At 37.3% G+C, this 27,804-nt stretch overlaps 1 protein-coding gene across 1 annotated transcript in view; it reads right to left on the reverse strand.

Moving 5' to 3' along the window:
• LOC149198799 (uncharacterized) overlaps nt 1–27,804 on the reverse strand; it is a 73,630-nt gene that overhangs the window by 24,751 nt on the left and 21,075 nt on the right. The window contains exon 2 of the mRNA XM_089400367.1: nt 9,110–9,148. The gene's annotated coding sequence lies outside the window, so the exon portion shown is untranslated. The remainder of the gene's footprint in view (nt 1–9,109; nt 9,149–27,804) is intronic.

A 27,804-nucleotide genomic window follows, 5' to 3' on the forward strand; every position in this document is an offset into this window, starting at 1 on the left:
GTATTTATATTACCCAAACGTTTAGACACGTCTTGCTTAGGGAAACGTATAAAAAATGTTAACATCCTTAGAAGTTAGGACCATGACCTATCTAATATTTGCATAAATGAATAGCTATTTGTATGTTGCAAGATGCAGAGCAAATAACCAAGATCTATGACACATATCTTTTGCATAAATGAATCGATATTTGTATGTTTCAAGATAACCAAGATCTATGACACATACCTCCTTGGTCATTTCTTTCTACAACATTATTATTGGTCTCTTCAACTCACTTCCTTATGCAACATTATTATTGGTCTCTCTTGAAGGAACTTCTTTTAAATCGCTCCACAAGGAATGACAAAAACTAAACATTATTGTTGGTCCTACTCCAAAGCTAAGAACTCTGCTTATTAAAATTTAAAACGAAACAGCTCACTCCTCTTCTATCAGGCAGGTAACACTTTCGAGGAAATGCTATTGATTCACTAATTGGCAATTTGTTTTATATGCCCCATTATTATTTCACTAATAATATAAGCTCTCTAAACACCTACATATATGTTGTTGAGCCAACCGTGTCAACATGCGAGTTAATTGTCGGGGGAAGCATATGCATCAATGTGGTACTAGCCACTAATTGAACAATACGAAAGTAACTTCCTTTGTCACAATTAGCAAGGTCTCGTTGCCCCTTGCGGTTGTACTCGATTGATTTCATATATAAATGAACAGCAATTTATATAATTGTTGTGGAGCGTATCAACGTTAGTTTAGTACTAGCTAGGAGCTGGCCATTACTAAAGTAACTTCATCTGTCACAATTAGCAAGGACTCGTTGCCCTTTGTATTTTTTTTACTTTTGTACTTTTGGGTTCCCTTGTATTTTTTTATTTTTGTGCTTTGGGTTCGTTAATTGAGACGATGAGCAATAACAAGTGCAAATTGATAGCTATTCAAGTTGAAGAATAATAAATTTTCAATATTTCCTATTAATACTTCGTACACTTATTATCCCTGCTACAGACAATAGATAATGAAATAGGTTTATTGGTCAAACCCAATTAAAGTTGGGTTTGACAAAAAAAAAATTGAAAACTTTCTATAGTTTCACATTGCACATTGAAATTTATTATTTTTTTGGCAATAATTTAATTTATTTATCTTCAGCCTAATTGTCTATCAATTTGCAATTGTTATTTCTCATTTCCTCGATTAACAAACCCAAAAGTACAAAGGTCTCATCACACAAACAACCCAAAAGCAAATACAAAAAAATGCATTGTTGACATATTAGTAATAGGAAGTGTACCATCAAATAAATAAACCCTCGCTTTGTACGTACTTTTGTAGAGTCGATTCTGTCATTATAGTGGAAAATGATTGAATCCCTAAATTTCTTGCCAGCCTTTTCAACAAAGACATCTACCACAAATTACATATGCATAAATTTCAGCACTAAAGACTAGGTAAAGAGAAGCAGACTATATCGGAATAAAAACTAAACGTGATAAATCAAGTGAAGGTGTACTTATATTACCCAAACTTTCAGGTGCATCTTATGCATCTGGCCTAGGGAAACGTATAAAACAAATGCTTTGACATAATTAGGTCCATGACCTAACTGATATTTGCATAATAGAATCAATATTTGTATGTTTCAAGATGCAAAGCAAATAATCAAGATCTATGACATATATCATCCTTGATCTCTTCCTTCTGCAACATTATTATTGGTCTCTTCCATCTTGAAGGTATTTCTTTTAAAGCGCTCCAGAAGGAATGACAAAAGCTAAACGTCACTATTGGTCATGCTCCAAAGCTAAGGACTCTACTTACTAAAACAAAAGGGATCTCACCTCCTCTTTTATCAAGAAGACAACAACTTCGAGGAAATGCTCCTAATTCACTAATTTGTTATATGCCCCTTTATTATTTCACCAATAGCATAAGCTTTTTGAATGGTCTGCTTCGAGGAAATGCTCCTAATTCACCAATTGGCAATTTGTTTTATATGCCCCTTTATTATTTCACTATGCTCTTTGAGCACTTGCGTAATTGTTGTTGAGCCAACAGTGACAAAATGCGAGTTAATAGTTGGGGAAAGCATTTGCGTCAATGTGGTACTAGCAAGGAGCTAGACAATACCAAAGTAACTTCCTTTGTCACAATTAGGAAGGTCTTGCTACCCCTTGTATTTGTACTTGATTGATTTCATATATAAATGAATGGCAATTTATTTAATTGTTGTGGAGCGCATCTGCGTCAATTTCGTCCATCACAATTAGCATGGACTTGTTGCCCTTTGTATTTTTGTGTTTTTGTTTTTGAATTGTTTGTATGATGAGACATTTATATTTCTAGGTTCGATAATCAAGGCAATGAGCAATAGCATCTACAAATTGATAGCCAATCAAGTTAAAGATAAATAAATTTTCAATCCTGACTATTAATACTTGCACACTTATTATCCTTGCCACAAGCAGTACATAATATATTGGGTTTTTTTGGTCAAACCCATATTAGTTTGGGTTTGATCAAAAAAAAATTGCAACTTTCTATAGTTTAACATCGCATATTGAAATTTATAATTTCTTGATAATAATTTAAATTATTTGTCTTTAACCTAATTGGATATCAATTTGTACTTGTTATTGCTCATTGCCTCAATTAATGAACCCACAAGTACAAGGGTCTTATCCCACAAACAACCCAAAAACAAATAAAAGAAAATACATTACTGACATATCAATACTAAGAAGTGTATCGTAAAATAAACAAACCCTCGTTTTGTACGTCCCTTTGCAGAGTCGATTCTATCAGTACAAAGGAAAATGATCAAATCCTTGAATTTCCTGCAAACCTTTTCAGAAAGACGTCTACCACAAATTACATGCTCATAAATTTCAGCACTGAGGTCTAGGTAACAAGACTAGGAAAAGAGAAGCAGTTTATATCTGAATGAAAACTATAGTTGATTAAGTAAGGGAAGGTTATTTATATTACCCAAACATTCAAACGCATCTTGCCTAGGGAAACATAAAAAAAATGTTTTGACATACTTAGATCCATGACCTAAACATTCAAACGCATCTTGCCTAGGGAAACATATAAAAAAATGTTTTGACATACTTAGGTCCATGACCTAATTGATATTTGTATGTTTCAAGATGAAGAGAAAATAACTAAGATCTATGACACACATCCTACTTGGTAGCTTCTTTCTGCAACATTATTATTGGTCTCTTCCATCTTGAAGGGACTTCTTTTAAAGTGCTCCACAAGGAATGACAAAAACTAATTGATATTTGTATAACAGAATCGATATTCGTATGTTTCAAGATGCAGAGCAAATAACTAAGATCTATGACACACATCCTCCTTGGTCGCTTCCTTGGTCACTTCTTTCTGCAACATTATTATTGGTCTCTTCCATCTTGAAGGGACTTCTTTTAAAGTGTTCCACAAGGAATGACAAAAACGAAACATTATTGTTGGTCCTGTGGTCTTGCTCCAAAGCTAAGAACTTTGCTTATTAAAAGAAAAGGGCTCACTCCTCTTATCACGCAGACAACACTTTTGAGGAAATGCTCTTAATTCACTAATTGGCAATTTGTTTTATACGCCCCATTTATATTTTACAAATATAACATAAGCTCTCTAAAAAATGCGTAATTGTTGTTGAGCCAACGGTGTAAAAATGCAAGTTAATTGTTGGGGAAAGCATCTACGTCAAACTATTACTAGCCAGGAGTTGGACAACACTGAAGTAACTTCCTTTGTCACAATAAGGAGGGTATTGTTGCCCCTTGTAGTTGTACTTGATTGATTTCATATCTAAATGAATGGAAATTTATTTAATTGTTGTCAAAAACGCATCTACGTCGGTTTAGTACTAGTAACCAGCTGGGCAATACCAAAGTAACTTCATCTATCACAATTAGCAGGGACTTGCTACCTTTTGTATTTTTTGTTTTTGTTTTTGAGTTGTTTGTATGATGAGACCCCTGTACTTATGGGCTCATTAATCAAGGCAATGACCAATAACATCTGCAAATTAATAGCCAATCAAGTTGAAGATAAATAAATTTTCAATCCTGACAATTAATACTTCGTACACTTATTATCCTTGTCGCAACCAATAGATAGATTCACTAGGTTCAGTATTACCATATAGTTGTAATCACAAGTTGTTTGGTATAACACACCCCACCTAAGAGAACTGAGATAACTAACTGCTTATCGCTTTCTCTATTCCGCAACTATATTTCTAGCCACATCATCTAGGTTTTGAGCAATAACTTTTCAGTGCTTGCGTGTAATTGAATGAGTCGTTATTACATATATAATTAATGATTGAAATACCCCACCCACCCCCCAGGGGAAAATAAATTACCCATCCAAACCTCTTACCTCCCACACGACCTCTCAATTCCACCACACTTCTAACATGAAGCACCTCTTACTTACCTTAATGTATTGGGTTTTTTGGTCAAACCCATATTAGTTTGGATTTGACCAAAAAATTTGCATAACTTCTAAAGTTTAATATTGCAAATTGAAATTTATTATTTTTTGAGAATAATTGGATTTATTTATCTTCAACCTTATTGACTATCAATTTGCACTTGTTATTGCTCCAAGGGTCTCATCATACAAACAACCCAAAAACAAATACAAAAAAATACATTGCCGACATATCAAAAATGGGAAGTGTACCGCCAAATAAATAAACGCTCACTTTATACATACCTCTCTGTCATTACAATGGAAAATGATCGAACCCCTGATTTCTTTCCAACAAAAGCATCTACCACAAATTACAAGCACATAAATTTTAGCACTAAGGACTAGGTAAAGAGAAGCAAATTATATATTAATAAAAACTAAAGCTAATTAAGCAAGTGAAGGTGTATTTACATTACCGAGACACATCTTCCCTGCGAAAAGGTATAAGAAAAAAGTTTTGACATATTTACGTCCATGACTTGGGACGAGATAAAGAGAAGCAAATTATATATTAATAAAAACTAAAGCTAATTAATTAAGCAAGCAAAGGTGTATTTACATTACCCAAATGTTGAGACACATCTTGCACAGTGTTGCGAAAATCGCGATTTTATCGAAAAATTGCGATTTTTTGAGTTTGGCGATATTATCGCCCGATTTTTACGCAGAAATTTTTTCACAAAAAATCGCGAAAAAAAACGCGATAACTTGAAAAAATCGCGATTTTTTGGGAAAAAATCTTTGAAAATATATATATATATATATATATATATATATATTTTATTTTTATTTTTTTCGACAATGTTTTTGATGAGGAGGAGGTGACACAACCTACCCAGGCTACCCCTGTCACCAGTAGAGGACGTGGTCTACCTCCTGTAGCTCCTAGTTCTTCAGCTTCTAGAGCACAGCAGAGTCCACTGCCAACTCCACCGGCATCTACATCTAGAGGGGCAGAGGAAATCAGTAGTATTAGACTTTAGTTATTTGGTTCATTTCATTGTATATGACATTATGACTCATGATATTTTGCGGCTGAGTTGGGACTCCGGAGTCGGAACTTACTATTCAAGACATGATTCACTGTTATGTGTGATGTAGCACTAGAAATGATATTACACATCTTATATATTAGTTCTTTTATCATATTTATGTGTCAATGTATTTATTTTATGTTGTAGATGCTTTAGATATTAAAAATTTTGAAAAAAAAATGAATATTTTTGTATGTTGCGATTTTTTCCCGATTTTTACGATTTTTTTCCGATTTTTTCCCCTCGCCGATAATATCCCGATAACAATTACTGCAACATTGATCTTGCATGTGAAAAGGTATAAGAAAAAAGTTTTGACATATTTAGGTCCATGACTTAGGACTAGATAAAGAGAAGAAAATTATATATTAATAAAAAACTAAAGCTAATTAAGCACGTGGAGGTGTATTTACATTACCCAAATGTTGAGACACATCTTGCTTGCGGAAGCTTATAAGAAATTTTTTTGACATACTTAGGTCCATGACCCAATTGATATTTGCATAGCTAAATCGATATTTGTATGTTTCAAGATGAAGAGCAAATAACCAAGATCTATGACATATCCTCCAAACGTCATTGTTGGTACTCCTCCAAAGCTAAGGACTTTGTTTATTAAATAAAAAGAGCTCACTCCTCTTCTATCAGGAAGGCAGCACTTTCGAGGAAATGTTCCTAATTCACTAATTGGCAATCTGGTTTATATGCCCCATTATTTTTCACTAATAATATAAGATCTTTGAACATTTGTGTCATTGTTGTTGAGCCGACAATGTCAAAATGCGAGTTAATTGTTGGGGAAAGCATCTATGTCAGTGTGGTACTAGCCAATAGCTAAACAATACCAAAGTAACTTCCTTGGTCACAATTAGCAGTGTCTTGCTACTCCTTGCAGTTGTATTTGATTGATTTCATATATAAATGAATGGCAATTTATTTAACTGTTGTGTAGCTCATATGCATTATAGTTTAGTATTATCCAGGAGCTAGACAATACGAAAGTAACTTAAATCTGTCACAATTAGTAGGAACTTGCTACCCCTTTTTTTGTTTTTGTTTCTGGTTTGGTGGTGTGATAAGACCCTTTTGTACTTTTGGGTTCTTTAATTGAAGCAATGACTAATAACATCTGCAAATTGATAGCCAATCAGGTTGAAGATAAATAAACTTTCAATTATGACTATTAATACTCTGTACACTTATATTCCTTGTCGTAGGCAATAAATAATGCATTGAGTTTTTTGGTCAAACCCATATTAGTTTGGGTTTGACCAGAAAAATTGCAAACTTTCTATAGTTTAACATAGAAAGATTGAAATTTATTATTTTTTGACAATAATTTAATTTATTTATCTTCAACGTGATTGTCTATCAATTTGCACTGGTTATTGCTCATTGCCTCGATTACAAACCCAAAAGTACAAAGGTCTCATCACACAAACAACCGAAAAACAAATACATCGCTGACATACCAGTAAGGGAAACATACCATCAAATAAATAAACCCTCACCCTCACTTTGTACCTACCTTTGTAGAGTAGATTCTCTCATGAGAGTGGAAAATGACTGAATCCTTGAATTTCTTACCAGCCTTTCCAACAAAGGTGTCAACCAAAAATTACATGCGCATAAATTTCAGCACTAAGGACTAGCTAAAGAGAAGCAGATTATAAACCAAAGTTGATTAAGCAGTCGAACATCTGGCCTGGGGAAAAATTACATGCGCATAAATTTCAGCACTAAGGACTAGGTAAAGAGAAGCAAATTATAAACCAAAGTTGATTAAACAGTCGAAACATCTTGCCTGGGGAAAGATATAAAAAAAATGTTTTGACATACTTAGGTCCATGACCTAAGTGATATTTGCATAACTGAGTCAACATGAGAAAGGGGTCAAGTGGGGAACTTGATCTCTACCCTTGATTTAATGAGCTGAGATTTAATCCTAGCAATTAGATCTCTTAAGTTAGGTTTTCCTCACTTTTGAAGAGAAAAAGGAAGAGTTAACAGTGAACACATTCATCCTTTTCACATGGACTTGATTTAATGCGCTGAGATTTAATCCTAGCAATTAGATCTCTAAAGTTAGGTTTTCCACACTTTAGAAGAGGAAAAGGAAGAGTTAACACACTCATTCTTTTCACAAGGACTTGAGGAGAATGTAGGAGCCACTCAAGGAGGCTCAGATCGCAGCAAAATAAAGTAGCGTACAGCAAGAGAAGAGATCATTCTCTCATGAGCATTTGAGAGAAGGGCAGAGAGAGCTAAGAAGGAGCTTGAGCCAGCCAAGGAGAGGAGGAAGAGAGCGTTAGAAACTCAACAGCAGAGAACAATGAACAGACCAGCAGTTTGAATCCCTTAGAGGGCCGAGTTTAAGCCAAGGAAAAGGGTTCGAAATTTTAGGAGGCAGTCACTGCCATTTTAAGCACATAAGTCGAGGGCTTCTGGAGGGGTGAACGAGCAAGTTCCAGGTCTGAAATCCAGTGTACAGGCAGCAGCATACTGGCAGCAGAAAAATACTTCTTCAGTCAGGCACACGTAAGCCTAGAATCTCGGGTCTGTACAGCGAGTTTCTAGGGCCTGTCCTGAGCGTATTTCTGGGCATTATCAGTGTATTTCAGGTCTGTTCTGGAAGGAGAAACTTGTTGCTGATGCGTGCAATCTCTGCCATTCAAATCTGGTTAGTTCTGAGCCTTGTTCAGCATGTGTTCAAGGAAGGAGAAGCTGCTACCCACTTTTTCGGTGAGAAACTCAATAAGTATTCAACAAGAACTCAGCTAAATTTGTAAGGATGAGCAAAGTTCTACCTTATCACTCTATAATCATATACAGCATACTTAGAGATGAAAAGAGTTTTGCTTGTACCAAGTGTGCATGACGAAAATTGATGAAAATGAGAAAAAGAATTGGTAACTGAAGACATGAAATAATGAATCATCTTATTAAACCTTACCAGATCTGTATAATTTAATTGGAAAATGCTTTAAGTTAGGAAATATATATACAAATATCTTTGGTTCATTTCCTTTATTGTAATTTTGGGGACCATTTGTTCTATTCTCGACGTTCAAACATCGGATTCTTTAGGCAAGAGATGTAGTAAGCTGATCCTATGCAAGCAAATCCTCTTTTTGGTGAGAAACTCAATAACAATCCAGCAAAATTTGTAGGGATAAGCAAAGTTATAACATGTCACTCTATAATCGTATATAGCATACTTAGATATTACCGCTCTACAATCGTATATAGCATGCTTAGAGATGAAAAGATTTTTGCTTGTACCCAAGTGTGCATGATGAAAAAGAGAAAAAGATTTGGTAACTCGTTACAGAAGACATGAAATAATGAATGACAATTGCATACACATTTGTATACACATTGTTGTGTTTTTGGCTATGGAACCATATACGTAATGCGTTATAAGTTCAACTCTGATGCCACTATATAATCGTATCTAGCATACTTAAAGATGAAAAGAGTTTTGCGTGTACCTGAGCGTGCATGATGAAAAAGAGAAGAAGATTATGCCACTCTATAATCATATCTAGCATACTTAAAGATGAAATGAGTTTTGCTTGTACCTGAGTGTGCATGATGAAAAAGAGAAGAAGATTTGGAAACTGCAACACATGAAAATGAATCATGTTGTTAGGGCCTCTCCAAATCTGAACATGAATAAATAACTAATAACATGGGTACTTTGCTGCGCTTTGATTATGGAAGCATATAGCATGAATAAAAGATTATGACATTGTAAGTTCAATAAGAATCTAGCAAAATATGTAGGGATGAGCAAAGTTCTACCATGTCACTCTATAATCGTTTATAGCATACACAGAGGTTATCACTCTATAATCGTATATAGCATACTTAGAGATTACTTAGAGATGAAAAGAGTTTTGCTTGTACCTAAGTGTGCGTAATGAAAATGAGAAAAAGATTTGGTAACTGACCACATGAAATAATGAATCATCTTGTTAAACCTTGCCAGATCTCAATAATTGCATACACATTGTTGTGTTTTTGGTTATGGAACCATATCTCAAGTGAAACAATTGTTCCTTTAAATCAGAGGAACAGATCCACTCTCACATTAATTGTCAATCTGGGTAGGCTAGAATTAAGGCTATCATGCAAAGTCTATGCAAGGGCAATGATAACTAGCAAAATGAATCTCAAACCAAGGTCATTGCAAACTCACTCTCAGCAAACATTCAAGTTGTTACACTCTTCAACACAACCAGAAAAGAGTCACACAATTGCAGAATAAACCACTCTGTTACACAACCATTCTCATTTATAAACAACACTCCTGCAAACCTTTTGATCACTCGATCAATGCTGAACACACTCATTCAAAGATTTAAGAAAGTGCAACCCAATATGTAACAGAAAAGTAAATGGCTCACTACCATACTAACAAGAGGGACCGGTCCAAGACTATGTTGTCTCACCATTCAAAAGCTCTCTGCAATCATTTAACTTATAAATAAAATTGACAGTAACAAAAATCACCTAACTAAGAAGAATTAATGCAAATAATTATTGTATGCTACATAACTAGTGATCCCTGCTAAGGAGGCCCTTCCTCCTCAGCAGGGGTTGGTGCACTAAATAGTGTTCCACGGGGACTCACCCCCCCTAGGGGTCTAGTTTCCTAGCTCCTCCGTGCTCCGAGGACTTGGGGACGAGAAGGGGTCGTTTCCCCATGCTCCCAAAAATCAGGGTACGTAGAGGGGCGTGCCAGGGGGTCATTTCCCTGTCCTGAGGAGTCGTTTCCGAAAAGGGGGTCGTGGGGGGAAAGGGGGGCAAGGGTGATGAGGGGCACGATTTTTTTTTAAATTGGTTTAAAACAAAAATTTAAGTTAAATTCTAATATAATTAAGTTTTAATATAACTAAAATTTAATTAACTGTTAATTTGGCAGCATACTATTACGTAGGGTTTTAACTTTTAATATAACTTAGTTATGTTGCCGCCCTCACACCATTCGCTCCTCACACCTCCGTCCAGTAGTGTTCTTCCTGTCGAGTAGCAGTCCTTCCATCGAGCAGCGTTCCTCCCATGAGCAGCAGTCCACCATTTGTCGAGCAGCAGTCCACCGGTCCGTCGCCATTAAGGTTCGATCGCTTGCAAGTTACTACCAGCTGATCATTATTCCGCTGGAGCCTAGAGTCTAGAACACAAGCAAGGCAAGCCACCGTTGCTGCAGCTACCGTTGCTGCAGCTGCAGAAGCAAGGATTCAAACACCTGAACGTTGAACATTGTCCAGTGTCACCTGCCTGAACGCTGACTGCTGCCTCTCCGGTAAGTACCCACGCTACTGTTTGTAAAAAATTTCCATTTTTTTTGTAATTCTCAATCCTGTAACTATGTTTTTTTTTTTCTTTTCTTTTTTTTAAACTTGACTGTGTTTCAAAAAAAATTGGAAAATTGACTGCTTTTTTCATTTTTTTTTTGAAATTTTTAATTTTTTACAATTTTTTAGACCCATGTAAGAAGTCCTGAATCCTGACTGTGTTTTAATTTTTTTAGGCTGCGTTTTTTTTTTTCGTTTTTTTCCAGTTTTCACTATGTTTTTAAAGAAAAAAATGAAACTGCTTTTTCATTTTTTTCGTAAATTTTAATTTTTTTAAATTTTTTAGAACTTTTGACTATGTATTAATTTTAATTTTTTTCTTGTAAATTTAAACAACAACAACAACCAAAAAAAAAATCAGTGTTCAATGTGTGTGTTGTAGCTACTAGCCTATGTATTAATCAACCTGTGTAATGTTTTTAATTTATTTTTATTTTCATTACAGGCTACAACCTATATTTTGATTTGTCATTCAACTTACAAAGTTACAACTTACAACTATGAGTCAGAGTCAGACTTCTTCTGGGAAGAGTGAGAACAGTGACAGCAGCTACAGTGGTAGTGAGCCACAAGATGCACAAAAAGAAGTTGAAAGCGGTCACAAGGGGGCAAGATACCAGATTAGGCATGGTGTAGATTCTGGACGCCCACCAAGAAAGCTGGAAAAATTTGCAAAGGGGACATTTAATCCTCTAAAACCACTTCTAATTTATGCAACCAGACTGCCGAAAAAGAATCCAAAAGTTGGTGGTGGCTCACGTGATTGGGTCTGCAATATTTTTGGGCATCACTTTGTTGGCAGTTATACCAGGGTGAAGCAACACATTTTGGCTATTACAGGTAAAGGAGTCAATATGTGTCCCTCAAAGAACTTGAATTCAGCTCAAAGAGAGCAATTTTGGAGGCTAGAAAGGGCAGCTACTAGAAAAGGATTGTTTTCTAGCAGACATGTTGATCCATCCACAAATATTCCTCCATCCAGTGCTTCGTCAAAAAAGACGAAGGTTTCTACTGGTGCATCTCGTTCTTGTGCAATGGGTGGTACAGTGTTTGGGATGTACAACATTCTAGATCGAGATGACACAGATGATGCAATTGGCAAATTTATTTTTGCCAATGGAATTCCCTTCCATGTTGTTTGTTCTCCTTATTACAAGGAAATGGTCCAAGCAATTGCAAAAATAAAGCCTTCATAAGTACCACTCGGAGAACATAAACTACGAACAACAATTTTAGATAGACAAGTGTCCAAAATTAATGTGCAGAAAGAGAGAAAGAGACAAACATGGTTGAAGTTTGGTTGCTCTATTGTTATGGATGGATGGACTGACATTTGAAAACGCCCACTAATCAACATCATAGTGACATCTTCAGAAGGTCCATTCTTTCTTAAAGTTGTTGACTATTCTAGAAAGCGCAAGGATGCATCTTTCCAATTTGAGCTTCTTCGAGAAGCTATAGAGGATGTTGGGCCTGATAGTGTGGTGCAGATTGTGACAGACACAGCAGCAGTTTGTAGATCAGCTAGGTTATTGATTCAAAACAGGTATCAACATAATTTTTGATCTCCTTGTTGTGTGCATGCACTCAATAATGCACTGAAAGACATTGGCAAGATTCAGTGGATATCAGACTTGGTGACAACGACAAGAGATGTGCAGATGTTTATCTACAACCACACCTCCTTGGCTATGTACAGGGCTCACACGAGGAAGGAATTCCTCAAGCCCACTGATACTAGATATGCCAGTTATTTCTCTTATTGGAGAGGATGATAGAGGTACAAGCAGCTCTACAATCCTTGGTTGTGAGTTTAGAGTGGGGAAGGTGGTCTGAATCAAAGACAGACACAGGGAAGAAGGTCAGGCTTCAAGTGTTGGACAATGATTGGTGGGCAGATTGTTCTTATTTGGTGTCATTCTTGGGCCCTATTGTGGAGATCATTCGTTACACTGATTCAAATGCTCCTAGTCTTGGAGAAATCTATGAGACATTTGATAGCATGTTGGGTCGTGTGAAGGTAGCCATTCAGCAAAGGGAGCCCTCATTAGAGTTCTATACTTCCCAGATTCGACCCATCATTCAACATAGGTGGGATTGCATGAACACACCTTTGCACATGGCAGCATATGCATTAAACCCAAAATGGTATGTTGAGAGACCTGGGAGGGTGCCTCCTATTGATGATCTAGAGGTAAAGAATGGCTTCCTAGATGCAAATGCAAAGATGTACAGTGAGGAGGAGGGGTCAATATTTCAAAGACAGTTTGTTCAATTTGCATCTCTTAGTGGCCCCTTCAACACACGTGGTGCTCGGGCAGATCGCATAGATCTAGCCCAAGATGACCCGATTGGTTGGTGGAGGATGCATGGGGATGGTGCTCCAGAGGATGATGCACAGGTAGATATGGAGAAGAGACTTGATGAGACAAATGGGGTTGGTTGGTGTGCCACTTAGCATGTTTGAGAATGCTAGTGATTCAGATTCAGATGGTGATATGGACCATATGGTTGATCTTCATTTATTCATGCAGCGGCTGGATGCAGAGACTAACGGGGCATTACCTTGAGGCTTGAGCAAAATTATGCTCATTTAACTTTTGATATGTTGATGTTCTTATGTTATTCTGACTCTATAAAATTTTGACTCTTGATGTATCAGACTTGACTTTTATAATTTTATGTAAATATTCATTGTTCACTGTTCAGTATTCAATGTTCATAGTAGGAAGTGGAACATCAATATGGTTTAAACTTTAATCATAATGTATGATATATGATTATAAATTAGAACTTCAAATTTATTATTATATGATATTAGATAATTATATTCATATCAATGATCATGCTTTGCAGCTTTTCAATTCAAACCCAATTGTCATAGTGGATTCAATTTATAAATTATATTTTATATTTATAAGTTTTTAAGACTCTGACGTCCCCCCACGTTTCCTAAAAATTGGTGGGGAGCTTTTGCATAAGTTGCTCCCACGTATCCTCGCCCCCTCGTCCTGGAACCTTGGTGGAACATTGCTAAATAATACACAGACTACTCAAAGGAAGATATAATGCCATATGGTTCAGATTTTCATTAATAAAATATCAGTATTACAAAGCTTGGTGCTTTTCCAAATCCTATTTGTCTAATTCCCTTCGCTGCCCCCACGAACAGAGAACTCTCTTCTTAATAATTTTCGAATACAAGAAGAAGATCATCATGAGAATCTTTTGATTCTCATGTGATCTTAAAATAAGAATACATTTTGGTAATTCATAATAGTTTCCATGGTAAGGGTAAAGTTGTATCAGTTTCCTTTAAATACAAGGATCTTTGTAGAAAATCTCAACCACGCGAGTTGTATACTTTGTGAATATCTCTCGGTGGTTGAGTTGGCTTTGACTTGATGCGCTCCTAGATTCGTTTTAGGTGACAAATGTTGATACCTAATCATCAGGTTTGGGTGAATAAGTGTAACCAATGTAAATAAATAATGGAAAATATGAAGAGTCACCGGGAGATGAAATGAACAGTCTCTTCCTCATGTATATAATAAGGACCAACCTGGATAAATATAATGAATTGATTCGAGGAGTTACTGCATGGTCTGACATGGTATCAGAGCCAGCGCCATTTTTGGCTTCCCTCTGCTTTGTAACTCCCTATTCTGCCTATGATATTCTGAATCCTATGCAGACTGGCTAGCCTGGCAGCTCTGACGCTTCCACTGGCCTGAACGCATTATTCTCTATTATTCCCTGTTACGCTGCTCTTGTCGCTACTCCACCTGCTATTCACTATTATTACTCCTGTCGCTGCTCCACTTGCTATTCACTATTATTACTCCTGTCGCTGCTCCACCTGCTATTCACTATTATTATTCTCTGCTACACAGGGATCAAAGCATACAAAACGCTCATGGTGCATTGCGCACATTTCATTTATATCATTGATATTCAGCGTTACTGTTACTGTTAGCAATGACATTCCCCCTGATCGCTCACTTCTGTTGTTTTTCATTTCACATATAATACCGTGTTGCCTATTCTATCCATAGTGATGCCTATTTTAATGAATCTTGGTGCATTGGGCCTAGTTTGAATACTCTACGTTTTTCATTATAGTACTATGTTTCAATATAGTACTGTCATACCAATGCCCCTTTGAATTGTAATTTTTTTTTTTTTGCAAAATTACCACTAGAAGTGCATTTCTTCCCAGCAGAAGTATTTTTACAGTACTCAGATTTTACAATGCATTCAATCATATCTATTGTGGGAATAGTTCTCACTGACAAGGAGAACTATCTTGAATGGTCCTGGAAGATACAACACACCCTCATTTTCAATGAGTTGTGGAAAGGAGTGTGTGTTGGAGACGGAGACAAAGAGCCAAAACAGCCTACCTCAGACAAAGAGTTCGCCATTTGGGAAAATAAGAACAGCAAAGCCTATGCATTAATTGTAGCATCTGTAAGTGAAGAGGTGAGTCACCATATTTCACCATTTTCAACTGCTTTAGAAGCCTTCCAAAAGCTGAAAGACCTCTATGATTCATATTCTGCACTTGAAGTTGTTCAACTCATGATTAAACTCTTCACTCTTGAATTACAAAATAATGATCCTCTTGTTCTTGCATCCGAAGTAAAATCTATAATGCATGATATCAAAACCACTAAGGTTGAATTGGATATTCCTTTTATCGCTTTTCTCAAGGCACTTTATCCTACTTACTCCAATTATCTTGAGTCATTGCAAGCAAATGGAAATCTCAAAGATATTACCTTTGACTCTCTTGTGAAAAAATTTGCTGAAAGAGAGAAAGCTTTTCGAAAGAAGACAGCCCCTGAATCTTCTGAAGAGGTTGTGTGCCTTGCTCATAAAGAAAAGAATCTTGCCCAAGATTCTTCCAGAGGAAGAGGTGGTCGAAGAGGAAGAGGAAGATATTTCAGAGGTGGGGGGGCAGACACTCTCAAGGAGAAAAGTCAGATTTGCATTGCATACGCTGCAAAAGAAATGGATCACATGATGCCTCTACATGCATGTTACCTTGGGACAAAATTGAGCAGCAAAGAAACCAACAGAAAAGTAAAACTAATGACACAGACAAAGGTAAAGCACCTGAATCCGCTCATTATGTTATGGCACAATGTAATATTAGAGTAAATGAAAACTTATTTAATGCTTCACTTGCTTCTTGGAAAAATGATTGGTTGCTTGATTAAGGAGCAACTTGCCACATGACTCATAGAAAAGATTTTTTTGAAGAATTTACTGGCAATGTTGATGGAGCAGTATTCTTTGCAGACCAATCAAAACTCAAGCCATCAGGGCATGGCACAATCAGGCTCAAATTCACTGGTCTTCCAGACTTTCTTCTATATCATGTTCTATATCTCCCACAGCTAAAGAGAAACTTGTTGTCCTTGGTCCTCATCCACCAACAAGGTCACTCCATTCATATGTTTGATGGCAAGCTTGAGGTGAGAAAAGCATCTGACCACTCACTTGTCATGAGGGGGATAGAAGAAGAAAGGCTTCTCAAGTTGCAAGGTACCTCTGCTCATGCACAACATTTCTCATACAACTCTCATTATGAAGAAGGTACACTTCCATCAAGTTTATTATGGCATGCTAGATTTGGACATTTGAACTATGACAACCTCCGCTTGTTGAAGAAAAATGGTGTTGCTGGTTTGCCTACAATTCCTAGGAAACTTAAGCAATGTGATGCTTGTATTCTAGGAAAGCATAGCAAACAGTCTTTTCATGATTCACATTCAAGAGCACATAGAAAACTTGAACTCATTCATTCAGATTTATGTGGTCCAATGCCCATTCCTTCTGCAAATGGAAATAAATATATGATGACATTTATTGATGACTACACTAGAATGTGTTGGGTTTATTTATTGAAGAACAAATATGATGCTTTTCAAACATTCAAGAATTTTCATACATGGATTGAAAATGATGCACAATCTCATATTGGCTCTATTCGCACTGATAATGGAAAAGAATATACTTCAAATGAATTTGAAAACTATCTTCGCCAACATGGGATCAAACATCAAACAACTGTGCCTTATAATCCCCAACAGAACAATGTAGCTAAAAGAATGAATAGGACAATCTTAAATATGGTGCGCTCCATGATGTTTTTCAAAAATGTAAAATTGATGTTTTGGGCTGATGCAGTTCTATGTGTTGTATATATAAAGAATAGATGTCCATCTAATGCTGTTAGAAACAAGACTCCCTATGAAATGTGGTATGGGCACATTCCCTTAGTAAAGCATCTTAGGGTCTTTGGTTCCACCTATTATGCCTTGATACCAAAGGTACATAGAAACAAACTTGGTGCAAGAAGTCGTAAGTGTATCTTCCTGAGGTATTGAAACACCTCCAAAGCATACCGTCTCTATGATGAAGTCAATAAAAAGTTTGTTGTATCTAGAGATGTAATCTTTCTTGAAACATCCAAAACTGACAATGTTGTTGAGCGGCGACTTGATCGCTTGGATAAATTTGCAAATGCAAAATCATTTCAAGAATTTGATAATCAGATTCCACATCTTCAAGGGGGGGTTCCTATACTAGATCAACCTGTGGAATCTTCTTCTGAAGCACTCTCTCCCCCGCATGAAGCTCCAACAATGGATGATACTTTAAGTGTTGTAATTGATAGAACTGGGAAACACAATCTTGATTCAATCCCAACTCAATCAACAGAGCAGCCTGGACCATTAGAGAAAGGTCCCCCAAAGTGGCTGACAAAGACACTTGAAAGTGTTCATCCTGATGAGGTTGGAAAGACAGGAACTAGAAATTCAAACCGGCAAAATGGAGGTGATGTAGATGACTCTGATTCACCTGTTGATATGGATGTTTCTTATGATTGTGAATTGGATTTGTCTACAAATTTTGAACCAACTTCCTTCAAAGAAGTTGCTTCTCACGATGAATGGAAAGAAGCGATGCAAAATGAGTATGATGCCCTGATAAAGAATGACACTTGGAAGCTGGTTGATCCTCCATTAGGAACCAAACCAATTGGCTGCAAGTGGATCTACAAGAACAAGTATAAAGCTGATGGCTCACTTGACAAGCACAAAGCCAGGCTTGTGGCAAAAGGTTTTGCATAGAAGGAAGGGGTCAATTATGAGGAGACTTTTGCCCCCACGGCAAAATGGGCTAACATCCGGACACTCTTTGCCCTAGCAGCTCAGAACGGTTGGAAAGTCCATCAAATGGATGTAAAAACTGCTTTCTTGAATGGAGATCTAAAAGAGAACGTTTTTATGTCTCAGCGTGAAGGACTCGTTGTGAAAGGACATGAACATAAAGTACGCAAACTTGTGAAATCCTTGTATGGCCTCATACAAGCACCACGAGCATGGTATCAAAATCTAACTGAGCATCTTCTGAAACTCAATTTCAAACATTATGATCTTGATGATGCAACTTTATTTGTCAAGAAAGTTGGCAAATCAGTTGTATATCTTGTGGTATATGTAGATGATCTTTCGATGGCAAGGAACAATGAAAGCTACATTGCATCCATAAAGAAGGAATTGAGGAAAGGTTTTGAAATGACTGATTTGGGCTATGTTCATTACTATCTTAGTATTGAAGTAACTCAACATCCGAAGTCCATATTCCTTTCTCAAAAGAAGTACATTGGAGATCTGTTGAACAGGTTTGGCATGACGGAATGCAATCCCCTTACTACTCCAATGGAACAAAACTTAAAGCTCACCCATTGAAGGAAAAGAATTTGAGAATGCAACAAAGTATAGACATCTTGTAGGAAGTCTCAACTACCTAACTACAACCAGACCAAACATTTCGTTCATTGTTGGAATCCTCTCCAGGTTTATGCAAAAGCCTTGTGAGGGACATTGGTTTGCTGCAAAAAGAGTTCTAAGGTACTTGAAGGGAACTCAAGACTTTGGAATCAAGTATACACAGGTGGACGACTTCAGCTTGATTGGATTCTCTGATTCAGACTTCGATGGAGACAAAGAAACTAGGGTATCTACTTCAGGTTATGCTATGAGTCTTGGATCAAGAGTTGTCTCCTGGAGATCACGCAAACAATCAGTTCTAGCAGATTCCACAACAGAAGCAGAATATGTGGCAGCAGCTAAGGCAACAAAAGAAATTGTGTGGTTCATGAAAATTCTTGAAGATTTGCAGCTAAAATAAGTACAATCAACTCCACTCATGATTGACAATACCTCGGCAATAAAGTTGGCCAAGAAACCAAAGTTCCATGATCGAACGAAGCACATCAATACTAAATATCATTTGATTCGACATCATGTTGAGGCCAAAACAATCCATCTCCGCCATTGTTCCACTAATGAGCAAATTGCAAACATCTTCACCAAAGTGCTTGGAAGAGAAAAGCTTGAACGATTCAGAACAATGCTTGGACTCACCAATATCCCTTCAGATTAAGGGGGAGAATGTTGACACCTAATCATCAGGATTGGGTGAATAAGTGTAACCGACGTAAATAAATAATGGAAAATATGAAGAGTCACTGGGAGATGAAATGAACAGTCTCTCCCTCATGTATATAATAAAGACCAACCTGAATAAATATAATAAATTGATTCGAGGAGCTATTGCCTGGTCTAACAACAAATTAGAGAAGAACAGCATGCCCAAGGCAAACCATTTGTGTATCAACACTCCAAATTGATAAAGGAAACTGTAAGTGCAATCCTATAACAGGAATGCCAACAGACCACTTAAACCTCAAAAAACTCATATGTCAGTTTTATAATAAAAATTGCCTAAGGCAGTAGTTCCTATGCCAGTTTATAAGCAAAATTAGACTAAGAAAGTGACATATGGAAAAGGCCATACTTAAGTGAATAATGGTTATTACAATGGTGAAATGTGGTCTTGTTGGTCAAAAAAGGGAAAAAAAAGGAACAGGAAAATGTGTGCAAAAATATTCCATGGCCCAACATCTCCCCCAGTTTAAGCATATATGCATGTCCTCATGTAGACCCTTAGTGACTAGTTCGTAACATGTTGAGAGTGTAGTTCTAAAAGATTATAGGATGTTGTTCTCATGTAGACCCTTAGTGACTGGTTCATAACATGATGAGAGTGTAGTTCTAAAAGATTATAGGATCCTACAACATCCTCTGCTCTGCCCCTGTAGCCTCGGGAGAAGACCAACTCCATTTCCTAGAGAAGATCAGTAAAATGATATAGGTGCTAAAACTGATAAGTCATAAGCCAAACAAGAGGAAACTTAAACCTAAGTCCAATCCATCCTAGGCCACTTCTCCTAATACAATCCACATATCCAAGAACACTACAAAGGGTTTGCATAAAATTTTGATAACAATAGGGGTCCTCTTCCATCAACTCCTATTGAGGAACATTCCATCTCAACTTACTCCCTTCTAATGCACTTTCTTCTATCTCATGAAAATTCCTGAGGCATCTCCGCAAAACCAAGTTCTGATGCTCCATTACTAATGTTATGGTGGCTCAAGATTTCGACATCCAATTGTATGCCCCTAGCAGCAACATCAACGGAGCCAGGCTCATTTCTAATGCACAACTTTACTCATCCCTCATTGGTTGTTACAGTATCATATGCAACTTTTCAGCTTACTTGGTTGTGAGCAAAAGACAGAAAAGCTCTCAATGGAACATTCCCCACATAAGGTGTCAAATTAAAGGACTTATCCCCAAATAAGCAAGGCCATGCAGGTACAACTCGCACATAAAATGTTGCCAAAAATTAGCACTCTAAAAAGTTTCCAAGAAATCTTGAACTTTCCTTGTTTTATGTGGCCATTTTTCCTTGAGGGTTGTCAGTTGAAAGAGGCAACATTTCTCTTGTAGGTATAAAAGATAAGATGGAGAAGGGAGTTTGCAATTTAATAAACTATCAATAAGCTCATACATAGATTCCTTCTCTCGCTGTAGTAGTTACACCTCCTCTTGCAATTCCTCTACTTGCACCATTGCCTGCTTCCTTTCCCTTTGAATTCTTACAAAATCTTGAACCCTTAACTTTTCAGCCCATTCCTTCTTAAGACTGTTGATTATCTCTTCATGTTGTTTCAGAAAAATAACTTCATCCTTGGGGAAGACTGCTAACTTCTTCCATTTTTCTAATTCCCCAATCAAAGATGTTGTTCTCAATAGTTGGGTTGTTTTGATGTTGTTACAACCTCAGACTCAGCAATCTTTTCTTCACCCCCTTTATCCTCGTACTACGTTATCTCAGTTGTTGGTTCTTGTGTAACAACAACATCGTCAATAGGTTCTTGTGGAGCAGTAGTCAAATTAATTTCAATTTGCTTCCTTAAGAACTCGTTTCAATGGGTGATGTTATTTTTGTTGCTTCCGCTAACACATCTAATGCATTTCCCTTCTTAAACTGGAGTTGTTTCTCAACCAGGGAAAATTATTTCCAATTCTTCTTTTCTTTTTTTAATTCTTCAATTTGATGGACAAGAGGGTCAGTTTCGGTCTTACCTGATAAGGGGGCATCCTCTTGCTCTTTTGTAGATTCTTCTGCTACTAGTTCTTCTTCCCCATGCTTGATTTTGGTGTAACAACAAGGGCTTTAGACATGGAGGCACCTTCCTCTACAGGCTCTTCCCGCTTACTCTTATCTTGTTGTTTCTTAGGTTCCATTGGTTCGGCTGTAACAGTACATTCTTCAGGTGTTGGAGTATTCTTTTGTGCAACAGCCACTCACACCCTTCTCTTAGGGGTTCTTCCACCATTCGACTTCTCCAATCTTGTCTTTTTTACTTTCACCTGTCTTGAGGCATCCTTGGTTTCTCAGAAATTCTTGTTTCTTCAACTACTGGCTTAGGTGGTGTTGTTTAAAGAGTTGCTTCTTTTGGCTTTTCCTCTTTAATAGGACACCCATCATAGCTCTTTTCTAATGATCCATTGGACACCTCGACAGGCTCCTTTATTCGTGTTCTTTTCCCTTTTGAAGATGTACCAGCAGAAGTTTTTATAGAGTTCCACATCTTAGGGTTTCGACGGCCAGGTCTAAGAATTGCATCCACCCTACATTGACTAGGGGTTGCCACTGCTCTACTCCTGGGGTTGTAACGGTCGTACCTTCTACGGGTGTTGTTGCTTTACTTTCATTTGTTGTTTTAGAACTCTCCTCATGCTCCTCCCTTTCATCATCCTTTGCATCCACACATGGCCTTGCTATCAGACTAGCCCATGAACTCCCTTGCCCCTGTAATGAATGAATTATGACCAATTTGATAAGTGAATGGTTGGTCACACAAGTTTCTAGGTGTTTTTCCCCTCACATAGCCTCTGCCATATGTTGTAAAGATTTCAACTAGTAATGCAGATTTATCACTGGCCCTGTCCCATGGTGTGCCCACAGTTGAAAATGATAATTGAATATAATCCCAAAGCACCCTTCACAGGTGATAAATTTTTGAGTGAAGAGAGCCACATCATCCCAAGGGTGGGGAAGAGATGTTTTATCAAAGCCTCTACCCTTAGTCACCAATTCCTCTCCTTCCTGCAAAAACATAGCCTTAGCTGATGGAATAACCACCTTCCTTGAAAACCACCAAAACCCTGTTTGTGGCAGCCTAGTTGCTCTTGCAATTACCCTTTTTGTAACAACAATTTTGAAACCCCTGACTTCAAAATGTTGTTTAGTTAGGGCCTGTGCAAATTCAAGAGCAACCAATTCACTAACACCGTACAACTTCTCAAAATAACTCAACCACCCTACATTTCAAAAAAATTCCAAGGCTTCTGGGTATTGTAACAGAATATTAACAGAGTCTGACTCGTGCCTTACCGCTACTCCTCCCATGGTTGCCCAAGACTGTAACTGTTCAATGTTGCTAAGGACCTGTTACAGAGTTGCCTTGGTACACACAGACACTTGCTAAGGAGACAATGTCGAGACACATCAGTTACTCCCTTTTTACCAAATTGGGTCTTTTGCACTTAAGAGAAAAGACTTCGCATAATCGCATCAACTTCCAAAAATGACAGTGAGGATAATGATGGTAATGATGGTAAAAATAATGGTGGTTACCACGGTATAATCATGCATGATGGTAAAAGATAATGATGTTTACAAAGTCTAATCATGCATTATAATAAAATGAAGCGATTGTTCAAATGATTAATAATAATTTGGGTGAAATCATAGTGTATCGTTTAATGGTATGATACACTCCTCCCCCCACATATTGTAATAGTCATCCTCGGCGTATGTGCATTAAAATAATAAATGACAAAACAACAAACATGTCCTTGGCTTACCGATGTAGTGACATAAGGTTGTACCACCCAAATGATACTGTGAAAATATCCTTGTGGCATATGTGCAAAGGTGAAATTTTATTGGTATGATGAGATGAAAGATCCATTCTTATGACACCAAATCATTGTATCAGCATTAAGACCACACTATTAGCCATGAAGATGTTAAAAAGATCATCAACTGAAGCAGCAACAATAGTTCTCGAAAGGGGTCTTCAACTGTAGCAACAATGTCAGTATGAAAATACAGACATGAAATTATAGAAGCAATGCTGACATTTGGTCATATATTCAACTATATTAGCAAGGTATTAATCAAAGTTGAAATATTATGAACCAAGCTATGATGAGTCTCAAGCTAAATCTGTAACAACAAAAATTAAAATAACAAATCAATAATTAGAAAAAATTATCATGGAGATGTTACAAAAAAATAAGAATTGTTGATCGCTAGCAAGCTGGTTTTCAGTGATCATAGTCATCCAATAGCGCCCAAAGGGGGTTTCACCATTGAACATTTATTTTCTCTTTTTTTATATATATTTTTATTTTTTATTAATTTTATATTTTATTATTATTTTATTAATAATTTTGGGATTTCATCATTAAACATTTATTTTCTCTTCTTTTTTCTTTTCTCTTTTTTAATATATATTTTTTATTTTTTATTATTATTTTTTAAAATTAGTTTATTAATAATTAAATAGTTGGCAGCGCAAGAAAAACCTCCTTTGTGCTAACAACTTCAAGGTCTGAACTTGCAATTGAGACAATGTTCACAAATGAATCCTTAGAGGTTGGTTTATGATACAAACTAAGATGATGTCCATTAACAATAAAGGATATCTAAGAATTATCAATAGTTGTCAATTTTACAGTCCCATTGTCAAAGATTGCTTCTACCTCATAAGGACCTAACCATCTGGTACACAGCTTTCCCTTAAAATCCTTAAACTTGGAGTCATAAAGTAAGGCCCAATCACCCTTCTAAAACAACTTCTTCGTAAAAAAAAAAACTTGTCATGCCATTTGACACACTGCTGCTAAATGATATTTGTCCGTTGCACAACTGCAATAGGCTTTTCATCCAACTCATTTAATTGTTTCAGCCTTTGTTCTTAAACTCAATTAGATTTAAATCCACTTCCAAGGTAAATCTTTAATGTTTTAATCTCAAACTCAATGGGAAAGATGGGATTCTTACCAAAAAAGAGTTCATAAGGGAAAAAACATGTAGTATTTCTCCAAGTTGTCCTATAGGCAGACAATACTTCAGGAAGTCTCTCCACCCAACCTCTTCTATTTCTTACCACAGTGTTTGTAAGAAAAGCTTCAAGTACCTTATTAGTACTTTCCACCTGCCCATTTACCTAAGGACGATAGGGTGAGGCAATCCAATGACAAACTCCATATTTCTTGACAAGCCACTGTATCAGCCGAGGGGTAAAATGTGCTCCTCCATTTGTTACTATTTCCCTAGGCACTCCATACCAAGCAAAAATTTCTTCAAACAAAAATTTTGAAATAGCACAATTCGTTGCTCTAGTAAGTGCTCTAGCCTCCACCCATTTGGTAACATGGTTTGTGCAAACTAGAATGTAAACTTTCTATAGAGATGGGGGATTAATCAGTCCCACAAAGTCTAATGCCCATCTCTCAAAAGGTTCCACCACCAGCTGAGGTGGTAACAACATCTCATTTGATTGGGTAGGCTAACCCATTCTCTAATAGTTGTCACAGCCCTGAACATACCTCTTTGCATCTCAAAATATAGTAGGCCAGAAGTAGCCCATCTGCAACACCTTGTGACAAGTCCACCCAATGTTGCACAACGCAAGGATGTTTTTTTGGAAGCAGATATGCAGAAGCATCATTTCCCAAAAATCTAGGAAGCGAAACATCTAATATATATATATATATATATATATAGATGGTTGATGCTCGAATAATTAATCATTGATGTACAATGGATGTTATATCTATCTTGATTTGTGTACAAATATGCATGTTTTCAGGTCTTCTACAACTAATTTGGTATTTTGGATACTAGTTGTAGAAGACCTGAAAACATGCATATTTGTACATAAATCAAGATAGATATGGCATCCATTGTACATCAATTATTAATTATTCGAGCATCAACCATCTAGATGCATCAAACCATCTAGAATCTAGATTCTTCTCCTCTTGTCTCACCTTTGCCTCTACCTTGATTGTCTAGGGATATTAGTCAACATTGCCCAATTTTGATCAAACTACCTAATCCAAGCCTTAAAATATGGTGGAAAAAGCTTAACATGCTTGATCAATGATTTTGACTTGATTGAAAGGTAATTTTTTGCTAAGGCCATGACAAAGGAGTTCAACAATTAACACCACCAACACTAAGGTACATGAGCACATATAGGGCTTGGTGCTCTTGATTAAATGCCAATCACATACCCTCATACATGATATAAACTAATGAAATGCCACAAACTCATTGATCCTAATTCCTAAAAATTGCTAAGTCTGTTGACTTTTGAATATGTTATGAAATTCTATTTTCTCCATATGAAGTCCAATGAAGCTGGAACCACTTTCAAACATCCCGAGTCATTCCATGGTAATGTTAAAAATTTAAGTAAAAGGATGAAAACAAAAGATAAAAGAGAATGTCACTTTTACTTTAAGAATTTAACATTACCATGAGGGAGCATCTAGGAAGCATCTAAGGAGCATTAAGGGGTCCACCTTAGGAGTGTCCAGGAAGCCCCAACCCAACTTAACACAAAGAAAAAATAAAAATAAAAATTTAGAACCCTGCAAAACTGCCCATCTCCCTCTAGATCCGAGTGGATCTATGCCGAAACCTCCACAAATCCATGGTGGATCCTTTTTCGAATCCACAAATTGGGCTCACGCGGTTTCGGATTTCTAGGATTGCCCAAGGATCTGTACAGGACGAAGTTCAGACCTTGGATCCTGGGGCGAGCAATGATCGTACAACACTGAGTCATGTGTCTGCAAAATGCCCCCCACAAGGTCCATCATGACAAGCCATCATGGATCTCATCCTCCCTCACACATCTAATCTATTGATAAACACTGGTGTGAAAAAGGTTTCCATCCACCCAAAAATATCTTACACTCTATTGTATAATCCTTCTATTTTCTCTAGGAGAAAGGTGAAGCGACAACTATCCTACAGCAAGGTAATTAGCAACATTTGCATACTAGGGTGAATAAGTGGATACTACAAATAGATACTCATCTGGAAAAGAATCTTCAACAAGCATTGTTACCCACCATTTTGTGGGTAATATCCCTAAGAGAAAAAAATTCTCCAAGATGGTTCTCAGCCAGCAGCCAGCAGCTAGCTCATTATGCCATTTATCTGCCACCTGAGCCAACCATGTGATCCCTCGCCCATCTTCCATGATCGTATGTTTGAAGGTGGGCCTCCCAAATCTAAAGGTATGACTTGTCATTTTGAAATTGAGTATTGTAGTTTGCTTATCATGGACACTTCTAGGCATTGCATGGATTCATGGGGGGATTCAACGGAAAGAATGGGCTAGGTTTGTGCTTTCGTCCCCTAGACCCCTTTTAGGAATTAACATTGGATTTTGGTCTCGTGGGATCTCTTTTACTGGCCATCTGGTCTCAGGGATGGTGTTTCACAGCAAACCCCGATTTTGGTTGCATGGTCCCGCTCCCTTATCCGCTTATATTACCCTTTTTCCACTCATTATTATCCCATCCATCATTTTTCCCACCTGGGTCCACATAAGGTTAGCTTGCCCCTTCCTCTTCCCCTTCCCTTCCCCTTGCCCACACCTTGGGGCATGGCCTGGAATGAAGCTCAGAGGTTGATGTAGCTGAAAAGAAAGTTTAAAACATATATGGCCACATTCAACAGGAAAAGTACCACAAAATGCAAAAGATGGCTGGGACAAAAACATTTAACACATGGGAAAAAGCCAATACACGAGCTCTACCCCATCATCATGGCCATCACTATGGTTCCTTCAAGTTCTATGAGCCTTCTTCATCATATCGGAACCCATGATTGTCCCAACCCCTGGTGGGCGATGAACCACCCCACCTTAAAGGGGGGAATTCACTATTATATCTTATACATCATGCTCTAAGCCCTTGAGCCCCGATCGGTTAGTCAAAGAAAATCATAAAAAGGAAAAAGGCATATAAAGAAGGGTGGAAAAATCAAGATCGGGGCACCTCATGTAGCACGATTCCTCCCTCCTACACCTTATAATCCCAAGTGTGAGCTTCCCTCTTATTAGCTACCCTTGTGCCCCAGCATGTGACCCAGGGCTACCCTTTCTCATTCCCTACTTCATTCACCTATCTGCCACATGCCACCACCTTTTAACGAATGTACCTTGACTATATCATCCCCTGTAGAAGGGGAAACCACCTAATAGGGTAATTGGTTAACCCCATTGGGAGTTTAGGAGACATTAGCACATCCCAAAGCCCATTATGGAAGGACAAGCCATTATGAAGTCCCCATTTGTGGTCTAGATTAGGTAAGCTCATTTGCACGATTTCTCAAATGACTTGTTGTAGTGGAAGCCTAGGGGACGCATTGGATCTTATTCAGGATTGTAAAT

Source organism: Pinus tabuliformis, chromosome 2_1 (genome assembly GCF_031772625.1).
Source record: "Pinus tabuliformis cultivar Carrire ecotype Pingquan chromosome 2_1, CPIR1, whole genome shotgun sequence".
Lineage (NCBI taxonomy): Eukaryota > Viridiplantae > Streptophyta > Pinopsida > Pinales > Pinaceae > Pinus > Pinus tabuliformis.